A 14334-nucleotide genomic window follows, 5' to 3' on the forward strand; every position below is an offset into this window, starting at 1 on the left:
AATAGAGCCACGTAGGTTGTATGGCACAATACGTCCCGAGCACCGTACGCCTCGTAATCTCAGGGAGCGTTCGTTGACACCGTTATTCGTTTCAGCTCAGCCGAGTAGACACTCTATTATCAATACCAGCCATCTCCTGAAGACTGCAGCCAAGGTCACCGCATGACACCAAGGTCACATGATCAACCTGTAAGACACAAACATACACCAACATTACTCTTTATCCAGATATTATACATTGTAGAAAACACATCTTTAGGAAATTCTTGCATTTTTCTTTTGCAACCAGATCTTATTTTAATGATGTTTGAGACAAACATATTTCAGTATTTCAAAGAGTCCATGATGTCATCATGGACACTGGGCTCACTTCCTTCCTGGACTAAATGTTGTCTCAGTAAGACAGCCCTCCCCCTATCCACAAGGAGGAGCAGTGGCCCAAAGCATTGTGGGAATTGTAGTTCAGGAAGGAAGTGAGCCCAGTGTCCATGACATCATGGAGTCCATGGACACTTTGAAATACTAAAATATCTAAAAACACATAAAAACCCCAGGAAAGTGTGTCTCAAAAATCATTCAAATGAGATCTGGTTGCAAAAGGGGTGAAGTGTCTGAGCCACAGTTACAACTTGTTTTACCATTATGTACTAAAGTAAAAGGGTATGGCATCAAAATGCACTTAAACAATGACCAAATGTAGCTCATTACGCAGAAATGTCCCATATCAAATGTTTGAAAGAAAAATTAATCTGAAAATAGCAGAACTACAATCTCACAATGCATTGCATCACAATGCATTGTGAGATTGTAGATCAGCTACTTCCAAATGGCCAAAATGTGGTTGTAGCTAGCCCAGTGGTAAATTGTGTAGCCAATGTAGCCAAAGGGATATTTTTTTTAAATAATCCAAATCTACAAAACAACTAGTAGTGTCCAAATAAAATATAAAAGTACAATATATTGTCCACAGTACTTCAATAGATGTAATTATTTACTTTCCACCTGTTTGTTTGTTTGTTTGTGTCTCAAAAAGTACCAACACATTCCTCATATTGTTGTCCTTTTAGAGTCACAATAAACAACCAACAGTCCTTCTAACAACACTAATATTAAAAAAACAACAGAGTTAATGTTGGCTAACAACCATGCGGTTCTAAAACAAACCTTACCGTGTTGCAGCTACACCCCAAACACACTGCTACGGAACGCCTGCGGTTCCATTTTAAATCATAAGCCCCGCCTACTGTATCCGGGTCTAGACCGTCGATCATTGGTCCGTCAGAGTGTATGGATCACAGCTGTGTGGAAGGAAGCCGCACGCATGCGCGCGCACACACGCACGCACACACGACTGACAGACAGACAGACAGACAGACAGACAGACAGACAGACAGACAGACAGACAGACAGACAGACAGTTGATGGACAGTTCAACATAATTAATCGGTTCACATTGCTGTCGGTCGGAGGAGGAGGAGGAGGAGGATTTGCTGTGGTGAACGGAATGTTAGTCAAGTCAGTTACAGTTCCCACTGGGATTTCCTGACAGTGTGGGAGGGTGCCCCACTCCTGGGGAGGGAGTTGGCTGAGATCCAGGAAGGTGTTGCTGGCTGCAATGAATAAAGGTTGGGTTTTGGTTGGTATGTCTATAGTAAAGTAAATGAGGTGGTTGAATGGAGTGATAATAGTAGTCTTCAGGTTTTTTCATGATTTTTCTATTTTTGTTATCGTTGAAAATCATGAAAAACAACATAAGTATGTAGGCTATATTAAAAAAATGATGAAAATCTGTTTTTTCGGCGACATATACGTCGAACCAATCATGATCGACTTAATACTACTCATGTAGGCCTATAGCTTAATCGAGAAGCACATCTTTGGAGGTTATACATCAACGAAAAACAGTGGGAAGTGGGAATTCATTGGTATAGAAGGAATAACCTGGGAGAGAAACGGAGCAGAGGACAAACCTAATGAAATGTTGTCCAGCAGGGGGCGTGGGTTTTCCCAGGCTAGGACAAACCGTCACTAAAGAATTTCACGGTGTGCAGTTTTTGGTTTGCCATAAATGAGCAGTTGGACGATGCACTATATCTGTATCTAAACATGACATTATAAATATGAGTCATCTTTGTGCTGCAATTATGGAAGTCCAGTGGTATAAAAAAGTAAATTTTTTACTTACTCTGTCACAAGTACGTAAAAGTCTGGAATTCAAAATGTACTTGATTAAAAGTAGGCTCCAAATAATTAAGTATTGGTATCAAAAATACCTTAAAGTTCTAAAAGTAGAAAGTACTTTACATTATGTGAATGTCTCATTTCAAGTTTTCAAAATTTGAAAATAGCTGATCTGCAAGCTCACAGTCACAGTGCGTCGCATATTCACGACACATTGTGAGCTTGTAGATCGGCTTGTTTCAAATGATCTAAATGTATTTATAGGTCTGAAATCTTCTCTCATTGGGGGTCCTTAGCGTATATTTTCAAATGGGGTGTCCGCGGGCTATAATTAGTGCCAAATTTGGGGGTCCTTTACATGAAAAAAGTTTGGGAACCACTGCTTTAAAAACCATGATAATATGAGTCATCTCTGCTGTGCTGTAATTATGGAGGTCATGTTGTGCGGGCAGTTTAGCGTCATCATACATGCAGCCAGCCAGCCAGCCTCCTCCAGCCAGAAGCAGCCAGAATGCAACGCAGACCTCGGTGAACATCCTTGAAAACATTCTCCACTTTGCTGCGACCACTCAGGACATTATTACTCATGCCTGTGTGTGTGTGTGTGTGTGTGTGTGTGTGTGTGTGTGTGTGTGTGTGTGTGTGTTGTTTCCGTCTGGAGGCGTTTTCGTTATTTAAAAAGGTCTTTGTTTTTGTGGAACCACACAAGAGTGTTTTCTGGGAGGTCACTGAAAGAAGCGTGAACTGCAGTTCAAGCTTAAAACGCACGACTGAGGTCAATACGTTTTACTACACACTTGTTTCTGGAGCTCCACAAGAGACTTACTTTATTAAAGGCAAAAATGCAACGTTTCGACCGTCTTGGTGGTCTTCAAACACATATGATAGTTATGTTAACTTTATGAACTAAATACAAATACATTCAACATAAAAAAAAAACCTATTTTAGACCAAAGTAATCCAAGCGGGTCATGTATGTTGCATGTTTGGAATTGTAGCTGAAATCAATAATAATATCAATATCCAGATATTATAACCTGTGGATGTGGCCCATGCATACCGTATATACAGTATAGACCACCATGCCTGATGGAGGGGAAAGGAACTGGTTGGAATAACGTGTTCCTTCCACGCGCTACGTCCAACCAGGGAAACTCCCCCCTGTCAGGTTGTAAAGGAGCGACTTGGACACTCAGGCATGAAGGAAGCATGAGTTAAGTCCGTTGCTCTCCCCAGGTTGGCGGAGGGTGTGTAGAGCCCAGGATCACAGTAGATGATTGGCAGTTTGGCACAGGGGTGAAAAATGGGTTACAAAATCGTGGGATAAAAAATATATTAGTAAAAAAAAGACCACCATGTCTTCCACAAAATGACAATGTCCTTCCTTCCTCTTTTCCACTCCTATTTAAACACTGCTTACATCTTTCAGCTCTCCCTCTCTCTCTCTCTGTGTCTCTCTCTCTCTCTCTCTGTCTCTCTCTCTCTCTCTCTCTCTCTCTCTCTCTAGAAGTGTAAATTTGTATGTAAATGTTATGATGAATTGAACAAGGTAAACAAGTCTAGTGCTTTATTGGTCGTCCACTCACAGTTTGTATTGAGTTGTGCTTGAAATGTTCTGTAATTCTGCAAACTGTTAATAAATACTTCAATCAATCAATCAATCAATCAATATCAATCACAGGCCACCAACACGTATGAATGAGTACGAATGAGTTGTCGTCGGATAAGATGTCTACAATTCCATGCTGTGATGATGTCTCTAAATGGGTAAAGTTTGTGTAAATTAAGTAATGCAGATGTTTAACAATAATGAATTATAGCTCTTGAGAGCCTAAAATGAGACCAAATGGTTACCAGCTCTCCATCCTTTAGAAGAGCGTACCAAATGGAACCAAATGGACCCGTTGGGGGGGGGGGGACCACTTGGGACCGCCTCAACTCTCAAGGCCCACTGGTGGTCCCTAGACCACTGGTTGAGCACCACTGAGCATACATACAGCCACACCTTTAAAGCAGGCCACAGGTTAACCCATTTAGGCCTGACATCGAAATAAAAAGTCTTCAAAATCCTGACAGTTTTCTGAAAAACCTTGTTTCTGTATCAGTGGTGCTCAATATTTCATGTCAAGGACCCCAAAAATTATATTTATTAATATGCCTCTGCCCCCCCCCCCCCCATCTGAAAATATGTAGTTCCAGGGACCTCCCCAGAAGCAAAGATTTGAGTTAAAATGTTCACTCTGTAATAATATATATTCAAAGATTTGAGGCGCATTTTCACGATCTTTCAAAAATAGCAGACCTACAAGTGCATAGCTTGGCACTCTATGAGCTTATAGATCTGCTATTTTTCAATAGCTAAAGTATAACATAATGCTTTAAAACACCAAAAGGGGTTCCCGCCCAAAATGGGTTTTAACATGTTATTGTATTTTGTATGTCCAATTCACACACTGTGACCTTTTGTAGATCTGTTATTGCACTGTGACCTTGTAGATGTGTTATTTTGAATATGTGTTTTTATACATTTCAATGGAACATTCTGCAGCAGCATAATGTTGTCTACTTTTCCTTTTGGAATACTTTAAGTAGGCCTACATCTGGGGGCACGGTGGCACATGCAGTCGGTAGTGCTGTCGCCTCACAGCTTGGTTCGATTCCCGCTGGAGAAGCTGTGGGCACTGGGGTGTGTTCTCTCCTCCGCGCCGTCAGTGCCCATACCCGAGGGCAGGGTTGGCGAAAGGGCCTTTCTGTGTGGAGTTTGCATGTTCTCCCCGTGTCCCCTAGGGTAGGTACCCTCACATGTTCTCCCCGTGTCCCCTATCCTATAGGGTAGGTACCCTCACATGTTCTCCCCGTGTCCCCTAGGGTAGGTACCCTCACATGTTCTCCCCGTGTCCCCTATCCTATAGGGTAGGTACCCTCACATGTTTTGTTGCCCCAAAAAAAATAAAAAAAGACAAAAGTGTAATGAAACATTGATCAGTTCTTATGGTGGTACTTGGAGAGACACATATTTTCTTAGGTGGTTCTTCAGTATAAAAAGGTTGGGAACCAATGTGCTATACTATAGTATGCCTGTTCCATGGTCAAAAATGATGAAAAACGAGTATTTGAGAAATAGACGTAAATCACTCATAGTGATTTACGTCTTTTTTTCAAATCCTCAAAGATGATGAAAACGGTGTGCTATAGTATGCCGTCCAAGGCCATGGGCTATTGGGCTATGGGCTGAACTTGAATCCACAACCTGTGGCTCACATAGACAGCAGCTTATCACAGAGAGCCACCACATGCTCTCTGAGAATCTCTGCAGCTTTTCATTGTTCTTCAAGGTGTTATTCTCCAAAATGTGATCCACAGTGAAGAGTATAGATAGAAGGAACTCAACTAGACTTGAACCCACAACCTGTGACTCACATGGATGTCGTCTTAACAAGGGTGCCACTGAGCTCTCTGTGATTTTGTCACTTTTCAAATGGGGCCTTGGGATCATGTACAGAGCATTTTAACACATTCAGTGCCAGAGTTTAATTAAATTAATTAGTTAGCTTATGCCAGGCTTTTGACCCCATTCTGGCAAGTATTCCAAGCCCACAGGAAAATGTTGTGCTATAGCGAACGTGGCAACAGATACCTCAAAAGACAGATTATGATGTCTACTTTCATTAGGAAAAGAAATTGTGATTCTCCCATCTTCCGTTCTCTAGTTATTGATCGTTGAATAACCCTTGGTTTTGGCCAAAACACCTTTCTGACAATAGAAGCTGAGATAATCGCGTTTGAATGTAACAGACATTTACATATCTATAAAAAAGTATCTACTATAGCTACAATGACACCACATATATCATATGAAAGCTCAGAATCTCTACTTTGAAATTATTTTATTTTTATTTTTATACCATCTTTCGTTTTTGACTTATTGATCGTTGAATACAGCTTGGTATTTACCAAGACAGCTGGAAGAGAACCATTTCAGAAAGAACCCTTCAGATCCATATGAAATGATATACTATTCGAAGCAACACACAGCACGTGTGCACACACATACACAGGGCACAGCAGCACAGTATGGTACAGTACAGCCTGGCCTGCAGAGGGCAGCAACAGACTGTCTTGGGGGTGGTTTGCCAGTGATGTGGTACATTATGTAAGTACCAGAATGTTTTGGTTCACTTCATGTTATGCTATGACACAGTAGACTACAGTACAGTACAGTACAGTGGAATACAGTACAGTAGACTACAGTACAGTACAGTACAGTACAGTGGAATACAGTACAGTAGACTACAGTACAGTACAGTACAGTACAGTGGAGTACAGTACAGTACAGTGGAATACAGTACAATACAGTGGAATACAGTACAGTAGACTACAGTACAGTACAATACAGTACAGTGGAATACAGTACAGTACAGTGGAATACAGTACAGTACAGTACAATACAGTACAGTACAGTTGAATACAGTACAGTACAGTGGAATACGGTACAGTACAGTGAAATACAGTACAGTAGACTACAGTACAGTACAATACAGTACAGTGGAATACAGTACAGTACAGTGGAATACAGTACAGTAGACTACAGTACAGTACAGTACAGTGGAATACAGTACAGTACAGTACAATACAGTACAGTAGACTACAGTACAGTACAATACAGTACAATACAGTACAGTAGACTACAGTACAGTACAATACAGTACAATACAGTACAGTAGACTACAGTACAATACAGTACAATACAGTACAGTACAGTGGAATACAGTACAATACAGTACAGTAGACTACAGTACAGTACAATGCAGTACAATACAGTACAGTAGACTACAGTACAGTACAATGCAGTACAATACAGTACAGTAGACTACAGTACAATACAGTACAATACAGTACTGTAGACTACAGTACAGTACAATACAGTACAATACAGTACAGTAGACTACAGTACAGTACAATACAGTACAGTGGAATACAGTACAGTGGAATACAGTACAGTACAATACAGTACAGTAGACTACAGTACAGTACAATACAGTACTGTAGACTACAGTACAGTACAATACAGTACAATACAGTACAGTAGACTACAGTACAGTACAATACAGTACAATACAGTACTGTAGACTACAGTACAGTACAATACAGTACAATACAGTACAGTAGACTACAGTACAGTACAATACAGTACAATACAGTACAGTAGACTACAGTACAGTACAATACAGTACAATACAGTACAGTAGACTACAGTACAGTACAGTTTCGTTTGGACTACTGTTGAATTTAATTGTAATCGTTACATTATTTGTGAATTTGAAAGGTTTAATGTATCTATTTCCAAAAGTATTTGAAGTGAAACCTTATACAGAATTGTGTTTATGAAGCTATTGTTTTAGACATTAACACAGAGATGCCTCCCTCTGGCCTTGCTTTATGCAGGTCAGGTGTTTTGGTTTGGATCAGTTCTGTTCTGATTCAGCCCGACTCTGGTCGGTCCAAGGATGGCGAGCTGCCCGTGATTGGAGGAACCCTGCAGACCGTGTTGAATTCTCCTTGGGACAGACCCAGCCCCGTAGCCTTGTTCCCCCCAGTGTGGAAGGAAATTGTCACACATACACTGCCCTGCAAGGAGCAGTGCAGTATTGGGCGGTGATGCACACAGACTACACACACTAGAACTGGACATTGTCTCACGTATATAATCCACACACCCTCTGCCCTGTGAGGAACAGTGCAGGACTGGACAATTAAGAATAGCACACACACACCCTCTGCCCTGTGAGGAACAGTGCAGGACTGGACAATTAAGAATAGCACACACACACCCTCTGCCCTGTGAGGAACAGTGCAGGACTGGACAATTAAGAATAGCACACACACACCCTCTGCTCTGTGAGGAACAGTGCAGGCTGTAACAGCCAATACACACACACACACACACACGCTCACTAAGGTGTAGGCACTTTGTGTCTTTGGGACTATTTCATATAGCCACTTAGTGGTGTAAGGGTTTATTGTTCGTATTTATTGTCCTGGTTATTGCAGCATGTGAAGTGCTTATATTTGGATTCAAATCCTAATTGAGGAATTGATTTTGAAATGCATTTAATACTAAACTGTACTGGTTTCAACACTGCAACAGTTGCACAAGGTGTCAATCAGTCAGTGTAGTTGGGTGCACCCACAGATTAAAAAACCCCTGAGGTTTAAAAACCTAAGATTAATCTATTGATATCAAGGTATACCTATTTCGATTGTTGTTTACTGTCATACTGTATGTTTGTGCGTAATGTTTTATTTTAGTTTTTTCATGTATACTTATAACCTACAGTTTTATATTAACATTTTAGGAGCCGGGCGCACGCCAAAGTTCAAGTTCACGCTGGAATGATGAATGCCGAAAATTGCTGTTATTCCGGCGTACGCCCATATTTGTGTTTATGTGTGTGTGTGTGTTTAGTGAGCAAGACTTTACTATAGCAGTTCCTTAAAGGACCACTTCGCCACTTTTCAACTATATGACGATAATAAGGTCCTGACTAATGTTCTAATGTTCATGATAAAAACCACAATCCCTTAGATAGCACTTTTGTAGACTTAGATTAGCATTTGATACAGACTTATAGCATGCTATGTAGACAGCACTAGAATGGCATTGCATGTAGTCATAGCACTTCATAGTATTATGTATAGCATAGTATAGTATATATATATAGATATTCCACTGTTACGTTCTTAGCTTACGCATGTTTCATGATAACTACTTTTTATGTATGTGATGTATTGCCATGCTTTTTGTTCTTGCTTAATGTAAATCGCTCTGGATTAAGAGCGTCTGATAAAGGCCTAAATTGTAATCCCTGTGGGCTCCCCCAGAGTTAGTGTCCAAGTGTCCTTGAGCAAGACTCTGAACCCCTGATTGCTCCTGATGTGCTGGTTGGTGCCTCGCATGGTTTCCTCCGCCATCGGTGTGTGAATAGGTGTGAATGGGTGAATGTAACGCACAGTCTATGTAAAGGTGTGTGAATGTGTGTGAATTGATGCACAATCTATGTAAAGCGCCTTGGATAATGGCGCTATATATAAATAGCTCCATTTACCATTTGTATTTACCATTTGAAGAAGACCATGGGAACAATATTTATATTACTATAATAGTTATATTATGTATAATTTTAGAACACCAGGAACAATATTTCACAACAATATTTTCATAAGAAGAAACTGTGAGGAACAACCTGGAGGACATTTGCACGCCTTTTATTGATTCGTTTTTTTAAGAGTTAAGTTTTACAGAAAGTAATCAAAAAAAGGGAGAGAAACCAACTTTGCTTCTCGTTATTTACCAATTAACAGTTTTTACTGCCCTTAACATTATTTAGCATAATTGATTGATTGTTTGATTATATTAAACAGAAAAGAAAAAATCATCTCATTAAACAGAAAGTACAATAAAAGTGTACTACATTTGAATTCCCATTAATCAACCTATCTAAACAAAATGCTAACTAGGAGAACAATTTCAGTTAACGATGAACATCTTGCCATATTCAACCAGGTCACCAGAAACGTCCTCCTAGCCAGACTACCAAAATGTGACTACATTTCCTTATACTTAAGGCTCATACATAGTCTGGATTTACGGTGGTGGGGTGACCACCGAACTACAACATGACGTCACTGAGGTGACCACCGAACTACAACATGACGTCACTGAGGTGACCACCGAACTACAACATCACGTCACTGAGGTGACCACCAAACTACAACATGACGTCACTGAGGTGACCACCAAACTACAACATGACGTCACTGAGGTGACCACCGAACTACAACATGACGTCACTGAGGTGACCACCGAACTACAACATGACGTGACTGAGGTGACCACCGAACTACAACATCACGTCACTGAGGTGACCACCAAACTACAACATGACGTCACTGAGGTGACCACCGAACTACAACATGACGTCACTGAGGTGACCACCGAACTACAACATGACGTCACTGAGGTGACCACCGAACTACAACATGACGTCACTGAGCCGCGGTGAAGAGCAAACCACCGCCACCGCTCCAGCCCTTCTCTCTGTTTTTACTCACCACCGCTCAACGTTATTTCAGCTCCGGTGGTCAGCTCACCACCGGAACGGTGGTCACCTCACCACCGGAGCGGTGGTCAGCTCACCACCGAAGCGGTGGTCACCTCACCACCGGAGCGGTGGTCAGCTCACCACCGGAGCGGTGGTCAGCTCACCACCGGAGCGGTGGTCAGCTCACCACCGGAGCGGTGGTCAGCTCACCACCGGAGCGGTGGTCACCTCATCACCGAAAATCCAGACTATGAATAGGCCTTTACCCCTCAATTAGACCCCCCCCCAATAGAGCTGCCTCTACAGGTTTCTATAGGTCTCAGGTCCACCTTCTCTGTCCATCAACCCTTACACAATAACACAACACAGTGGACAATAACCCTTACACAATAACACAACACAGTGAACAATACCCCTTACACAATAACACAACACAGTAGACAATAACACAACACAGTGGACAATAACCCTTATACAATAACAACACAGTGGACAATAACCCTTACACAATAACAACACAGTGGACAATAACCCTTACACAATAACACAACACAGGCTGTGTTCTGCCCATCAAACACAAATGTTTGGTCAAACCATGTGACTCCCGTTGGAATTGCATTGTGGCAAGACACAGAACATGTGTTCTGAATGTGTGTATGGGGCCTTACAGAACATTTAAACTTTAACAACATACTTATCATCATAAAAGTAACAGGTCTATAATCTGTTATTCTTCACTTCAATTCTTCACTTCATTCATAATCTAAATGATTAAAAGCCATTACCAGCTGCATGTACTTGTAAAATGTTTATCAAAGCAGTTTTGTTTAATCAGAACAATTAATCCATTGATTTAAATTTATGATCTCATCTTTAAAATCATTTTTTTTAAATATATATATATATTTTTTTTATCCCACGATTTTGTAACCCATTTTTCACCCCTGTGTCAATCATCTAATGTGATCCTGGGCTCTACACACCCTCCACCAACCTAGTCCCCATATATGGGGGACAAGGGGAGACCAACCTAGTCCCCATATATGGGGGACAAGGGGAGACCAACCTAGTCCCCATATATGGGGGACAAGGGGAGAGCAACGGACTTGAACTCATGCTTCCTTCATGCCTGAGTCCCCAAGTTGCTCCTTTACACCTGACAGGGGGGAGTTTCCCTGGTTGGACGTAGCGCGTGGAAGGAACACGTTATTCCAACCAGTTCCTTTCCCCTCCATCAGGCGGGGAATCCTCCTTTTCAGGAGGATTAACCATCTCTGACAAGTCACCTTAGTGCCGGGACACTTTAAGGAACATTCCTATTCATTTATTTTAACGATTTTATTGTAGCTTTTTAAAGGACCACTTCACCACTTTTCAAACGACCTTCATATAATTGGTCTTCACGACCAGTGACATCATCGATGGGGAATACAAGCTAATAAAAACGGCAGACTTTATATTCCTGGAAAGTTGCAATACGAAAATGGAAGCCATCTTTCTCATGATATGAAAAAAATCTCTCTCTCTCTCTCTCTCTCTCTCTCATATATATATATATATCGTTCATTTGTATAGATAACGATCACCTTATCGATCAGGCTTATCGAGCCGGGTTCTTATCGATAACGATCACCTTATCGATCAGACTTATCGAGCCAGGTTCTTATTGAGACCACTGTCGAGCATTTTCTATTATTTTGTGGAAAGACGGGAGACGATAACATTCTAAACAGAACCAGTATATTTTACGAAGGGCCTTCAAATACAGTACTTTTCTAACAGACGGAAGGCAATTGACCTTCTTAACCAAGACCTGAGATCAGATTCATACGAGGTTTCCACTGGACACACACTGGTCTGATTAACCCATTCTCACCTGAGATCAGATTCTAAAAATGTCAGTTGTTCTTCGATTTTTGAAAAATAGCAGACCTACAAGCTCGTAGCGAGACACTCGGTGGCGCGCTATGAGCTTGTAGATCTGCTATTTTTCAAAAGCTAAAGCATAACATGATGCTAACACCAAAATGGGTTCCCGTTCAGAATGGGTTAAGGTTAGGAATAAGGTTAGGTTTAGGTATAGTTTTACTGAGGTTAAGGTTAGGAATAAGGTTAGGTTTACACATAGTTTTACTGAGGTTAAGGTTAGGAATAAGGTTAGGTTTAGACATAGTTTAATATAGTTTATAGTGTTGGAGGTAAATGAGTTAAAGGGACACTTCACCTTATTTTATTACCATATAACCATATCTTTATTTTATGTTTTTTTATGTATTATGTTTGGGAGACAAGAAACATTTTCCTGGGGGGTTTTATGTGGGTAATAATTAATAAAATGTGTTTTTAGATATTTTAGTATTTCAAAGTGTCTGTGATGTCATGGACACTGGGCTCACTCCCTTCCTGGACTACATGTTGTCTCAGTAAGACAGCATCTCCCCCTATCCACAAGGAGGAGCAGTGCACCAAAGCATTATGGGAATTGTAGTGCAGGAAGGTGGTGAGCTCAGTGTCCATGACATCATGGACATTATGAAATACTAACATATCTAAAAACTCATCATTATTACCACATAGAAACCCCAGGACGGTGTTTCTAGTCTCCCAAACATCATTACAATAAGATCTGGTTACAAAAGGGGTGAAGTGTCCCTTTAATGTAATGCTAGCAGGATCAGTGGAGGAAGAAGTACTCACATTTGTACTGGAGTAAAAGTAAAAGTTACAATATTAGAGGATAGAGTATGTGAGTAAATGTACTCAGTGAGTCTCCATCAGTGTTACAGAGGATAGAGTATGTGAGTAAATGTACTCAGTGAGTTTCCATCAGTGGTACAGAGGATAGAGTATGTGAGTAAATGTACTCAGTGAGTCTCCATCAGTGTTACAGAGCATAGAGTATGTGAGTAAATATACTCAGTGAGTCTCCATCAGTGGTACAGAGGATAGAGTATGTGAGTAAATGTACTCAGTGAGTCTCCATCAGTGTTACAGAGCATAGAGTATGTGAGTAAATGTACTCAGTGAGTCTCCATCAGTGTTACAGAGCATAGAGTATGTGAGTAAATGTACTCAGTGAGTCTCCATCAGTGTTACAGAGCATAGAGTATGTGAGTAAATGTACTCAGTGAGTCTCCATCAGTGTTACAGAGCATAGAGCAGGAAACCACTGAAGGTGTTGTGGTTGTATGAGTTATCATAGAGACTGTAGAGACTATTACCAGGTAACCTCATGTATACTGTGTCTCCCACCTCCATCTCCACCACCACTGCATTAGACATGTATTCAAAGAAGTCATCATTATTTCGTCCATAGTTAGCAATGAGTTGCTGAGTATTTTGCTGATTAGTTTTATACATGTAGATGACCATACGCTGTGATGATCCATAGGTAGCTGCAGTGAATCTGAAGTAATAAACACCTCTGAATGGAGCACGAAAAAAGCCTGCAACACACACAGGGGTCATGTTGGGGTCATGTTGGGGTCATGTTCGCACGCGCGCGCACACACACAGGGGTCATGTTGGGGTCATGTTCACACACACACACACACACACACACACACACACACACACACACACAGGGGTCATGTTGGGGTCATGTTCACACACACACACACACACACACACACACACACACACACACACACACACACACACACACACACACACACAGGGGTCATGTTGGGGTCATGTTGGCACGCACGCACGCACACACACACACACACACACACACACACACACAGGGTTCATGTTGGGGTCATGTTCGCACGCACGCACGCACACACACACACACACACACACACACACACACACACAGGGGTCATGTTGGGGTCATGTTGGGGTCATGTTCGCACGCACGCACACACACACACACAGGGGTCATGTTGGGGTCATGTTGGGATCATGTTCGCACGCACGCACGCACACACACACACACACAGGGTTCATGTTGGGGTCATGTTCGCACGCACGCACGCACACACACACACACACACACAGGGGTCATGTTGGGGTCATGTTCGCACGCACACACACACACACACACACA

The 14334-nt window shown here is 41.5% G+C and overlaps 1 long non-coding RNA gene across 1 annotated transcript; it reads right to left on the reverse strand.

Moving 5' to 3' along the window:
* Window positions 1-11179: 11179 nt before the first annotated feature.
* Window positions 11180-11655, reverse strand: LOC308315561. The gene is made up of 2 exons (XR_013964048.1): window positions 11314-11655; window positions 11180-11277 (listed from the first exon to the last, which is right to left on the reverse strand). It is a non-coding gene; the product is annotated as an uncharacterized lncRNA (long non-coding RNA).
* Window positions 11656-14334: the final 2679 nt, after the last annotated feature.

The sequence above is a fragment of the Protomyctophum bolini genome (genome assembly GCF_963924005.1).
Source record: "Protomyctophum bolini genome assembly, chromosome: 5".
Taxonomy (NCBI): Eukaryota; Metazoa; Chordata; class Actinopteri; order Myctophiformes; family Myctophidae; genus Protomyctophum; species Protomyctophum bolini.